At 41.4% G+C, this 13,869-nt stretch overlaps 1 protein-coding gene and 1 pseudogene across 1 annotated transcript in view; both read left to right on the forward strand.

Moving 5' to 3' along the window:
- MRPL35 (mitochondrial ribosomal protein L35) overlaps positions 1-13,869 on the forward strand; it is a 471,157-nt gene that overhangs the window by 150,626 nt on the left and 306,662 nt on the right. The gene's annotated exons all lie outside the window — the stretch shown is intronic.
- On the forward strand, positions 11,751-11,998 carry LOC145716005 (large ribosomal subunit protein eL37-like; annotated as a pseudogene).

Raw genomic sequence — 13,869 nt, forward strand, 5'->3', positions numbered from 1 at the left:
TAGAGGGGAGGGGGGTGGGGGGATGCGTTAGCCCGGTGATGGGTTTTAAGGAGGGCACATATTGCCTGGAGCACTGGGTGTTATACGAAAACAATGGATCGTGGATCACCACATCAAAAACTAATGATGTATTGTATGGTGACTAACATAACACAATAAAATTTTTTTTTAAATTCCAAAAAAAAAAAAAAGTAGAAGTTTGGCCTTTTCAGCCCCACTCCTTATCTTCCAGAGAGGGGAGAGGGGCTGGAAATGAAATTAATGATCAGTCATGCCTATGTGATGAAGCCTCCATAAAATCTCAAAAATACAAAGTTCGGATTGCATCTAGGTTGGTGAACACGCAGAGATGCCAGGAGAGTGGTGTGCCCGGAGAGGGCGTGAAAGTTCTACACCCCTTGCCATACACCTGGCCCTATGCATCTCTTCCATCTGGATGTTCATCTGTATCCTTTATCACATCCTTTTAAAAGAAGCTGGTAAGCGGTAAGTAAATGGTTTCCCTGAGTTCTGTGAGCTGCTCTAGCAAATTAATCGAATCTGAGGAGGGGGTCATGGGAACCTCCAATTTATAGCCCATTCGTGAGAAGCGCAGGTGACAGCCTGGACTTGTGATTGGCAACTGAAGTGGGGTGTGGGCAGTCTTGTGGGACTGAGCCCTCAACCCGTGGGACCCAACACTTTCCAGGTAGATAGTGTCAGAACTGAATTAAATTACAGGACACACAGCTGGTGTCAAAGAATAGTGCCTGGTGGGGGCAAAGCTCATACGCATCTGGTGGCAGAAGCACTGTGAGTTTGGTAGTTGTGTGAGAGTAAAGGAGACGTGCAGGAGGAAGAGTGAGTTTTTTCTACACAATAACAAACTTCAGTGTGTATGGCCCAGTGTGTCATCCAAAGCACCTTCCCAGATTTTCTAACTCAATTTTTCTAACTCAACTTTCTAATTTTCTAAGCCTATAACATCAACGTTATTATTACTACTTTATGGATGGAGGCTTTTATAGGTCAAGTGACTTGCCCATCTCCAAAAAGCTAAAAATTAGTGGAGTTAAAATGCAGACTTGAATTCCCCTGCCCTACCAAGCTTAGTTAAAATGAGGTGCTGGGGTGAGATCTGGGGGTGCATGTACAAGGCTGAGTTCCAAGAGCAATTTTTAGTTTGCTGCTTTCTGATGACAATCTCAAAAAAATTTCCTTAACTGTTTCTAATGACATATCTTCCTATTTGCTGTGAAAAATCCCTGAAGTGTGCATAGAGTTAAGACTTTTTATGTGCTTTTCTCAAACTGGAAATGAGGAATCTGTGGGTCCACGAAAATAGTGTCAGGGGTTTAGTGGGATAGTTTTTGTGTTGAAAACAGTTGTAAATAGTATTCAAGTTCAGAAAGACCGGATCAGATGCTTATGAAGGGAGATTCTGGCTCTAACATCTATTTTGTAGATTTACTGTGAAGTAGGAGCTGAGTGACTGGTTAGATTCATTTGTTTAATTAACCAACATTTATTGAATGCCTAGTATGCCTCAGGGCTACCGAAGCCAAGAAGAATTAGACCCTATTCCTGACTTTGTGGAGCAATGGTCCATTAAGTGGGCGAGACATGAGACAAAAAGATAATATAAAAATGAAATAATACGGTGCCCTGTGCACTGCAATGGAATTGTTTACAGTGTTTAGTGATGCACAGAAGGTGAGGAACTGCTTGCGCCTCAAGAAGGAGTCATTGATGGGATAAAAGTCACAGGTAGGTCTAAGAGGGGGAGCAAAGGATGAGTGGTATCAGGGCCCCTAGGATGAGGCACCCAGGGGACAAGACTCCCATGCTCAGGCATTCAGCTTGCATTTGCGTGATCCCAAGAGGGAGTGCCTCTTTGAATTCTGCATCCTAGGTGCTTCCTAGTCACCTTGCATCCTCGTCACCTCACCCTAGGCCTGGCCCAAGTAACAAAGTAGAATTCTTTTGTGGTCTCCCCAGACCCCTTTTGTTTGGGCAGGACATCCAACCCCTAGCCGCTGTAGGGTCAGTGGCGAAGAGCTCACAGCAGACCCTCTTTGAAGAGACTTGCCTTCAGCCAAATGGAAGCTATTATGCTTCTTGCTTCTTTCCCACTTGGGATATATATTATGCTTCTTTCCCAGTCCCCATCCAAGGACCCCCCCACAACCAAGGTTTACTGGCTTGGAGATATAAAAAGAGGGAACCTGAAAGAGGGACTTCTGGAGTGGACCCACTCCCAAATGAAGCTGGTGAAAATTATTTTAAATAAACCCCCAAACCACAGAAAGCCTCTGGAAATGGTCCTAAGCAACTGAAGAAATATTTGTTCAAGAAAACCTACTAGAATTCAGTATGAATAGCAAGAGTCGGTAGTATTTGAACCCAGGTATGCTCCTGGCCTCCACTTTCCCAACTCAAAGAGATGGAATCTCCACTCCAGACTGGTTCAGTCAAGAACACAGGGCTCCTACCCCTCCTCTCCAGCTGCTGGTTGGAGAGCTCTCTTCCCTAGCTGGCTCAGAATTTCTCATCCGGCCCCCAGCTACTTGTCCAGGTGAGAGTGGCTAACTGGTGGGGACCACCATCTTCCACCCAGCCCACACTCATGAAAAGGAAGCTCTACTTCAGTGGGAGATCCCAATTGCTCTTGTTGCCACTCTAAGGCAGTGATTTCATGCCAGGAGAGATAAGTCAAGGAGAATGAAACCTGGCCATGGAAGACATACTGGGTCCCTTCCACTGCATTCAAAGCATTCAAAGTCTAAATGAGTCAGAGAGCCAGAGAAGTATTTTTCCTTCTAGGTACATATTCCAGCAGCTCAAGCTCCTCCTGGGCTCTGGAAGTATACAGTCATCCTGACACCAGCATAATTTGCAGGTTGAGACCCTGGGACCCAATCCCTCTCCTATTCTTAACTCTTAGGAGGCACTGAGAAATATGAGAGAATTGGGGGGGGGTGTGGTTTGTTTGTTTTTGCTTTTGTTTTGCTTATCAGTATGGGAAGGCTGCTGGCATTTAGTGGACAGGAACAGTCCTATGCATCAAAGAATTATCCCACTGTTGTAGTCCTTTGAGAAAAAACCCTCCAGATTGTACCCAAAAAGTACACCAAGAAATTGAAGAAAGCAATACTAAATTTCCAGAATGCATATTTCTGACCTTGCTTTAATATGTAGCTAAAGATGGGGCACCTGGGTGGCTCAGATGGTTAAGCGTCTGCCTTCGGCTCATGTCATGATCCCAGGGTCCTGGGATCGAGTCCCACACTGGGCTCCTGGTTCAGCGGGGAGCCTGCTTCTCCCTCTGACCCTCTCCCCTCTCATGCTGTTTCTCTCTCGCTCGCTCTCTAAAAAATAAATAAAATCTTTTAAAAAAAAATATGTAGCTAAAGATGGATTTGGTGGCATAGCTAATAGACCATCTAGCCCCAAACCCTTTTTAGGTACGACAAACCAGGTACCAGAGGGCATGCTAAGCCAATATTCCTGGACCTCCAGCATGGGATGGATACGGATGGGCATTATGTTTCTGTCTGTTAGGGTCCTCCATTCTCAGAACCTGCTTCCTGGTCTAATCTTGGAATGCAATGTGCCTCCCAGATCACCCTCTCTGACCCAGGTCATACAGAAGGGGGGACCTTTGGGTCTAGCTCTTGTCACTTACATGAGGTAAGCTTCACTCTACCTGCCCGAAAATAAATTTTAAATGACAGAAGAATCATCCCTAAACCCAAAAAGCCTATAGGAAAGGAGGCAGAGGAGAAGGAGGGCCAGGGAGGAAGTGAGTCTTTAGGTTTGGAAGGAATGGGTACCCTCGTCTTTTTGTCAGGCATGGAGCAGAAGCATATCACAGCCCTGGCTCAGATGACCAATGACCAGATAGACACCCTGCACACCCATCTCTTGGACACAACTTTATGGATCGGGACCCCAAGCCATGACTCCTGTTAGATTCTTCTGGTAGACCAGAGACAGAGTTTAAGGTAAGGATGTAGAGGATGTAAACGGGCTTAGGTTTCTCACATACCTATGTTTATGGACTGAATGTCACAATTACTTGCTTGCTGAAGAGATTTTTTCAGGAGCTTAGGGGCCAATGATGTGAACATCAGCAGAAAATAATCCCTGTTGTACTCCCACCCCTAGCCTCCATGTGTAGTTCTGGTGATGCCTCTGTGGCTTCGTCTCAACACACTGCTCCCCAAACTCAGTGACGTGTCTATTAAATCCATGCCCCCCCAGCCGGTGCACAGCAAGCTGTCTGTAGCAGAAAGACAGTCAGAGGAGTGATGTGTTTCTCGTATAGCTATTTTTTAAATCTTCAGAACAGTGCCAAAGAGCATGTGAAATCTATTAAGAGAAACCAGAGGGACAGCTCTAGCCGTGGCTGAAAAGAAGTCTTCCCAGCTTATGTGAAGAGTTCTTGCTGACACTTCCAACTTCCCACCGACTTCCTAATTATGAAAACAAACAGTAAAAAGTAGAAGTTAAGAATAAGAAGAAATAGATAAAACTATTAAGATGATGTTACCCTTTCAAGCGGACGAAGGAATCAATGAAAAGGGGAGGAAAAGAATCATGGTTCAAATGCATGAAACAAATTCAAACCAAACAAAACCAGAGCTTAATAATTCATGTGGTACAAATAATGGCATGATTTAAATATAAATTTATTTTTAAGGAATTTAAAATAATGTAAATATGAAAATGAATTCCAACAACAAAATACCAAGTGACCTTTAAAAATGAATGAATAAATCCCAAGCCAATATAATGTGTTCAGATAACAAAAGAGACTAACAGTTTAAGAATAGAAATTATGAAAGAAATAAAAATAAGGAAGCTAATTAATTAATTAATTTTTTATTGAAGTATATTTGACACACAATGTTATATTAGTTTCAGGTATACAACATAGTGATTCGACATTTATCTATGTTACACAATGCTCACCATGGTAAGTGTTGTTACCATCTGTAACCACACGTTATCCCAATATTAGTGACTGTATTCCCCATGTTGCTCTTTTCATCCCTGTGACTTATTTATTTTATAACTGGAATTTTGTTTCCCCTCTGGCAACTACTAGTACTCTGTATTTATGAATCTATTTCTGTTTTTTGTTTGATTCCACATAGAAGTCAAATCATTTGGAATGTGTCTTTGTCTGACCTATTTCATTTAACAGAATACCCTCTAGGTCTATCCATGTTGTCACAAATGGCAAGGCTTCATTCTTTCTTATGGCTGAAAAATATTCCATTGCACACACACACACACATCTTCTTTATCCATTTATCTATCGATGGATACTTGGGTTGCTCTTATATCTTACGTATTGTAAATAATGCTTCAATAAACATAGATGGCACGTATCTTTTCAAATTAGTGTTTTTGTGTTCTTTGGGTAAATACCCAGAAGTGGAATTACTGGATTGTATGGTAGTTCTATTTTTAATTTCTTGAGGAACCTCTATACTGTTTTCCACAGTGACTGCACCAATTTGGATCCCCACTAACAGTGCACAAAAGTTCCCTTTTCTCCATATCTTCACCAATACTTGTTATTTCTTATCTTTTTGATACTAGGCATTCTAAAGTGTGGGGTGATCTCTCATTGTGGCCTTGATTTGCATTTCCCTGATGATGAGTGGTGTTGAGCATCTTTTCATGTGTCTATTGTCCATCTGTATGTCTTCTTTGGAAAAATGCCTATTCAGGTATTCTGCCCATTTTTTTAATTGAATGATTTTGGTTTTTTAGTGTTGAATTATGTAAGTTTTTTTTAAATATATATGTTGGATATTAGCCCCTTCTCAGATATATGGAAGCTAATTAATTTAATGTAAAGAATTTCTTAAAAATTTTAAATGTAAAAATTTAAAATGTAAAGAATTTCTTAAAAATTGAAACAAGTAAAACCAGAAGATCAAAAATATTGAAGATAAAATACTGACTGCGAAAGTATAGCAGGGTAAAAAAAAAAAAAAGAAAAAGATTAAAGGGAGAAAAACAGTTATAAAAAGGTTAAAAAGGGGAATCTGGGTGGCTCACTTGGTTAAGCAACCAACTCTTGATTTTGGCTCAGGTCATGATCTCAAGACATGAGATCGATCCCTGAGTCTGGCTCTGTGCTGGACATCAAGCCTGCTTAAGATTCTCTCTCTTCCTCTCCCTCTACCCCTCCCCCCCAAAAAAAAGAAAAGCAAAAAAAGATTAAAAATTAAACGCAATGTTAGAAAAATAAAATATTGTTTAAATGCATACAAAATAAAAGCTTAAAAGATTTAAAGCTTTAAAAGATTAAAAGCAAACAAATATGAAAACATCAGAAAGATAAAACTAGAAAACTGATAAAGACTTAAAGGGTGAAAAAATAATACCATTTAAAATAGTTCAAAGCAACATAAGTCAGAATAAAAAGCATACTAAGACAATACAAAAGTACACAAGTAAAAGGATTTCAGACTAAATCCTTAAGGAAAAATATCCTCATGACATATAGTCAAGGGTGAGTGTTTAAGCAGGAATTTAGGGCTGAAGCAACCCTACAAGGGAGGTGAAAAAGGGGTCCAGTGTGGGAGCAGGGAAAGGGGGCGGGACCCCCTCAAAGGATGCTCCAGGAGGAGCCACACTGCAGAAATGAGCAGCTGACAGCCAAATCTGTCAAACCAAGTGGGCTGCCAGGAGGCCCCCTCACCCCTTGTATGTGCTTGTCACAGCTGCAGTAGTCAATAATGGTCTGTGGTGGTGTCAGGCACCTTTTTACACTGAGGGTCACAGAGAGTATAGGACAGTGGTAAATGAACACACCACCTTTTGAATGCAGATTAACTCACTCTTCTTAGCTACATGCCTTAGGTAAATTTCCTAACCTCTCTAAGGCTCAGGTTTCTTATGAGGAAAGTAGAAATAATATACCTACCTTATAATGTTATTTGGAAGATTCCATAAGCTAAAGCTTCCAAATTATGTTGCATACAAGCAATCAACAAAGGATAGCCTTTATCATTAACTCACTAGGAGGAAAAATGTCCATTTGTTTTACAGCTATACAGGAAAAAAAATTTTTTTTAAGATGGGAAGATTTCTTGAAAGAGAACCAGAAAAATTTCAACCATGCCATCCTTTTTTTTTGGCTTAAAATAACATAAATTTTTTAAAAGTTTTATTTATTTTATTTGAGAGAGAGAGAGAGAGTAGAGGCAGAGGGAGAGAGAAAATCCCAAGCAGACCCAGAACTGAGTGCAGAGCTGGACATGGGGCTTGATCTCACAACCCTGAGATCATGACCTGAGTTGAAACTGAGTCAGAGGCTTAACTGACTGAGCCACCCAGGCTCCCCAAAATAACACAGATTTATTATCTTACATTTCTGGAGCTCAGAAGTCCTAAAATCAAGGTATTGGCAGAGCTAAATTCTTTCTGGAGACTGTAGGGGAGAATCTGTTTCCTTGTCTTTTCCAACCTCTAGAGGCCATCTCTCTCTCTCTCTCTCTCTCTCTCTCTCTCTCCCTCTCTCTCCCTCTCTCCCTCTCTCCCTCCCTCCCTCCCTCTTCCTTCACCCCCAACTCTCACCCATTTCTGTAGTCACAATCTCCTTCTCTGACCCTCCTGAACCAACCCCCCCATCCCCACACCAAGGATTCTTGATTACATCAGGTCCACCTGGACAATCCAGGATAATCTCTCCATCTCAAGATCCTTAACTTAATCGTATCTACAGAATCCTTTTGCCATGTAAAAAAAAAAAAATAGATTTACAGGTTCTGGGGATTAGGACATAGATGTCTTTAGGAGACCATTATTCTGTCTATCATATCCCCTATAAAGATTAACCTAGTATCCATCCTAAGGTGCCCTAATTCTTTAAGCCCTAACTTGTATTAGGGGTAGATTATTCACATCTACCTCAGAGGAACTTCTACCATGTTAGACCTCAGCAGTTGAGAATATTCCTTTGACATATGCAAATGGGATCCAGTGCCCAGTACCCAGTCCAGGGGCAAACAGAGAGCCCTCCCAAAAAAGGAGGAGTGGGGCCCAGTGGTTTGTGGTGAAAGTCAAGGGAATGCTGTGCTCTGGGTATGTTACTGCTCTAGTTCTCTAGGAATTCATAAGAAAGGTAAAAACAGTGAGAAGAACCTATTGGAGGGAGGAAGGAAATTCAACAAGCTTCCTTAACTTTCACAGCTCCACTTATATAGACTCTTGTGTGTGCAGTAAAATTCACATAACATAAAGTTCACCATCTCAACCATCTTAAAGTGTACAATTCAGTGGCATTAGTATGTTTACAGTGTTGTTCAACTATCACCACTATGTAGTTCCAGAACATTTTCATCACTGCAAAAAGATATCCTGTACCCATTAAATAGTCACTCCCCATTTCCCTCTCCTCCAACCTTGGGCAACCACTCATCTACTTCTATCTATGTAGAATGTCATATTCAGATATTTCATATAAATGGAGACATACAATATGTGGCCTTTTGCTTTCACTTAGCACAGTGTTTTCAATACTGTGTATCCATATTGTAGTGTGTATCAGTACTTCATTATTTTTTGTGGCCAAATAATATTCCATCGTATGGGTATACCACATTTGTTTATCCATTTATCAGTTGATGGACGTTTGGATTGTTTCCGACTTTTGACTATTGTGAATAATGCTGCTATAAACATTCATCTATGAGTTTTTGTTCAGGCATCTATTTTCAGTACACAACTAAGAGTGGGGTTGCAGGGTCATATGGTAATTATGTGTTTAATGGGCCATCTTTTAAAAACACAACATAAATAAAAACTTAAGTAAATTTAACAAAAACCATTATCATATTCCAGTGGGGAGTACATGCTCTCAAGGAGAAGATGACAAAAATGGAGAGAGGGACAAACAAGGAGAGGAAGAGAAGATGAAAGGAAAGAGAAAAAAAAAGAAAGAAAAGGAAAAAAACACGAATTTGTTGAGATATAGGTTTGGCACTGTACAAGAAACCAAAATAACAATAGCCTGAACAAAATAAGAGTCTATTTTTCAATGATGTGAGAGGGCCAGGGGTTCAACAGCTTCCAAAATAGCTACTCCAGTCTCTACCATCACACCTACACGTAGGGTGGCCAACTCGTCCCCGTTTGCCTGAGACCTTCCCAATTTTAGCTTAGAAAGTCCTGAGTCTCAGGAATCTGTACAAACAGGGATTGTTGGTCACCCTTTAGCACTGCATCCAGCAGGAAGGGGAGAAGAAGAAGTGGTGGTCATGCCCTCCCTTTAAAAGCATGACCTGGAGGCACAACTATTATTTCTGTTAGTCTCCTACTAACCAACACTTAGCCATATGGCCACATCTAATTAGAGGGAAGGCTCAGAAATTTAACCTTGAGCTGGACAGCTATGGGCCCAGCTAAAACTTGGAGATTCATTACTAAAAGAGGATAATGGATATGCAGAGACAACTAGCTGTCTCTGCCAATGTACATAACAAAGAGAGGTACAAGGGACACAATGGAAGTAGAGCTGTGCAAGGAAAACAGGGAAATATGTCATTAGGTTTGTCATTACTGAGGCTTGTAAGTCTAATTGTTAAGAGATTATTTCTTCTTTGTATACTTTATGATTCTACCAGTTGGTAGTAGTACAACTAACAGGTGACTATTAAATTGTAACTCTTCCCTCCTTCCTTCCTTCCTTTCCTCTTTTCTTCCTTCTTTTTAATAAGGAACATCCTTTCTCAGTGAAGATCCTGGCAGCAAATGGCACGTTCAAGTGGGATATCTGAGGGGCATGTAATGAAGGGACTATCTACGGGATGAGGCCAGGGTTAAGTTAAGTTAAGTTTGACCACAAGGACAATACTCGAAGGCTAGCAATAAGGTAGAGCCATCATGGCTCTCCTTTCAAAGGGCAAGAGGAGGAAGGGGTTACTGGGGCCTGGAAGGAGCAGCTGTGGTTGTAAGAAAGGGCCACCCAGCAGGAGATATGACCTCCACTAAAGGAATGTAGTTAAATCAGGGTCCAGGAGGGAAGGAAGAGCCTGGGGAATAAACTCTCCAACTGCTCTCTCCTCCTACCCTCCAATCTCCTCTCCAATAGGAGGGTCAGCCTCCTGGGGCATGGAAGGAGGAGGAGGCAAATCTGGAGGGGCAGATACAAAATACCCACCAAATCAACTTTTCATTAAAATGGCTCAAGTGTACAGAGCTAATAAGCATGATTTAAATGAATTAATAAACAATAAATAGAAGTAATAGTTACTTTACCTTTTAAATTAGCCTTAATATTATTAATTGTAACTTCATCTAATGCTGGTCTCATATAGAGACCTTGATTTGCAATTCCCTTTGGAATTCACCTTCAATCTTATTTTGAAGCCTGCTCTAGGACTTCTGCTTATCCACCAGACTCACTTTGTAGGTTCCTATTTCTGTTTTTAATAGAGTATTTTACCATATTGTGAAAAGTATTTTGTTTGCCCCTGTAATAATCCCCTTGACATGGCTTATGAACTGGGAATGCACCCCCCCCCCAATGAAAACAAACAAATAAACAGAACAAAACAAACCATTTTTGTGTCCATGTGTTCATGCTGGGCTTCCAGCGATATGTTTTAAAATAGATTCAAGCTCACAGAAGGTCACTGATCTTTAAAATTCTAGCTTTCATTATAAAGAAGGCATGTAAATTAGTATGATAAGCACTAACTCCCTAACTGGTCAATGGAAAAAGGATATGAATAAACAATTTTTAGAAAAAGGATAAGAAATATTCAGCTTACTAGTAATCAAAGAAAAGCAGATTGTAAATAACCAGATTCAAATTTGGTCAATAGCAAATTAGAATTTGTAAATCTTACCCAATACTATCAAGGGTGCAGGGCAAGAATATAACTTGTCCAATTTTTTTGGAAAGCGTTTTGACAATATGTATCAAGACTCTTTAAAATATTAATAATATTTCCAAAATTGAGCATTTACCATGTGTCAGGCCCTGCAGGGGTTTTCACCAGGTTTTCTATAGTTAACAAGACACACATTTCTTTTCTGTCTGGTGTGTGAAGAGGGGGTAGAGATGGATAATAAACAAGTAAATAAATCAACAGGATAAGTTCAGGAAATGATAAATTCCATAAATAAATGTGTTCATTGGAGGCAGGGGAAAGAGGAGAGGCAATGCAGAGAAGGACTTGTCAGGGAAGGCCCTTTCAAGAAATAAATGCTAAGTTGAGACCTACATGAGTAGGAGAAGTCAGTCTTGGGAAGATCAGGGAGAATGGAGTTCCAGATTCGACTGCAGGTGGCACCATTCTACTTGGGAGCCAGGCTGTGCGTCTAGGAAGTGGCTGAAGGCCTGTGTGGATGGTACCAGGAGGTAGGAGAAGAGACCAGAGGAGTGTCAGACCAGTGCAAGGGGATGTGCGGGCCATGATAAGGGCTGGGTTTTACCTAGAACAAGATGGAAGTCAGTGGAGCAATGGGAATTAGGAAGGTCACTCTATAAATCCATATCTACTAACTTAGAAGTATGTCCAGGATATACTGTTTTAGATGCAACCCTGCACTGGAGTTTATAGCACTGTGATAGAGTAGAGGCTTGAAACAGAAATGAGGCCAAATTATCAAAAAAGTTGTGTATGTTGCTTGTCTGAGTTGCCGTGTGCTACAACTCTTGTGTTTACATCAAGAGATAGTGTTTCTCTTCAGGCCCCTTTTGTCTCAGTGGCAGAAGCAAGGGGGTAAAGAGGAGGTAATCATTTGGAAAGCCTGGCAATGAGACACACGTGTGGTGCTGCTGCTGTGACTTTAAGGTCTACCATCTTTAGAAGCTGACCTGTGGCAAGGGTGGCTTCCCTGCTAAGTAGAAGAGAAAGTATAACTGGAGCGCTCAGGTTGAAAGATGAGGCACCCAAAGATTATATGCTGCAGATTGAGGCATGGATTCCATGAAGGAATAACACTGAAACCCAAAAGAGCAGGTGTTGCAGGATCTAGTACATCTTAAGGATTTCAACAATTAGTCATAATATGTGTTCTAGTTTAAGATAATAATAATAATAACAATAATAAATAGTCAGTGTTACATATTGCTAGGGGTGCACCAAGCCACACTGCCCAGGTTTGAGGCCCAGAATCTCAGCAACCCTGCTGAGTGGTTAGATATGTCTCACTAATAAGTGAGTATATCAGTCAGGATAGGCTAGGTTCTGCTGCAGTAACAAAGGACTCCCAAATCTCAATGGCTTGTAGCAGCAAAGGTTATTTCCCCCTCATGCTACATGTTTTTTGAGGACTAGGCTATGTCTGTATTCCATGTTCTTTTCACTTCAGGACCCATGCTGACGGAGCAGCCTCTATGTGGAATACTGTAGGCCATTGTGGCTGAGGGAATCGAGATGTGGAGAACCATGGGCTAGTTCTTAAAGCTTCTACTTCAAAGCAATCCACTTCCCTTTGCCAACATATTATGTTACTCCTGAGTTTAACAGTATGGGGTTAGGGACTTTCACAGAAGAAAGAAAAAGGGGAAAATTCAGGGAGAATAAAGGAGTTAAATATTTCAAAATATCATGCAGCACCTAAGAACAGAAAACACCTGCTTCTTGTGGGTCACGTTAAGAGGATACCGAACATGGATCAATTATTTTGTGGTGATGTTAAAAATACCATAATTGGCACCATCAAGCTCAAATTCTCATGGAAATGGACTTTGTGGTTAACCACAGAAGTGAGCACAGCCACCAAGGGAATGCCATTCATGAAGAGCATCTGCGAGTAAGGTCACTGTGTAAAAATGGGGCAGTATGCCGGCATGGGTTCTGTCCGTGACTCTTCTCTTTCTTTCATACCTCACCTCTAATCATCAGCGAAGATTTCAAAATACATCTATCATCTGACTGCCTCCCACCACCTCCACTGCTACCTTCAGCTCCCACCTGGACCACAGCAATAGCCTCCTAACTGGACTCCAAACTTCTGCTCTTGCCCCAAGGAACATCCTGACCAAACATATCTCAGGTCATCTCTCTGTTAGTCTGAAAACCTTCCAGTGGCTTCCCATTTCACTCACACTAAAATCCAAATTCTTATAGTGCCTGTAAGGACCAACACTGGCCTCCTGTTACCTGTTAGGCCTTAGCCCTCTTTAGTCACTCTGCTGCAGCCACTCTGGCCTTCTTGGGACATGCCAGGTACACCTCTGCCTTATGGCACTTTCTGGTCCTTCTGCTGGGAACACTCTTCCCCCAGGTTACTCACATGCATGTTCCCACACATCCTCAGGTCTTTATCCAGATGTCACCTTCTTACTTAGAACCCCATTCTAGCCTCTTTTTCCCCTTCATAGCCCTTATCATCTTCTGATATTCTGTATAATACACAAATTTATTTTTCCCTATCTCCCCACTGAAAGCACCAGAGGGGCAAGAATTTTTTTCTGCCTTATTTTTTTACTGTACCCCAGTGCCTAGAACAGGGTCTGGCACACAGTAGATGCTCAGCTAATCTTTGTGAAACATTAAATGACTCCACTGTAGCTGAGAAATAAAAAAAATTAAGCTGTAAGTGTCCTTAGATCAAGTCATATCTGCAATAAACCAGCTTTCTCACCTGTCTCCCACCTCATGGTTAGGGTCACCATCCACCCCATGGCTCAAGCCAGAAAAACTGGAATCATCCTGGATTCCTCCTATACTTTTAGCCCCTCTCTATGCATCACCAAGTCCTGCTGATTATTCCTTATTGTTTTCCAAGCCCTTCCATTACCCTCCACCTCCTCTGTCAGTAACCTAGGTCATCTCCCCTCTCAATTAGGAGAACAGTCTCCTGACTTCTCTCTCTGCTGCTGCTCTCATCTCTTCCATTTTATAATTCAGG

The sequence above is a fragment of the Leptonychotes weddellii genome, chromosome 10 (assembly GCF_054177405.1).
Source record: "Leptonychotes weddellii isolate Sample4059 chromosome 10, ASM5417740v2, whole genome shotgun sequence".
NCBI lineage: Eukaryota > Metazoa > Chordata > Mammalia > Carnivora > Phocidae > Leptonychotes > Leptonychotes weddellii.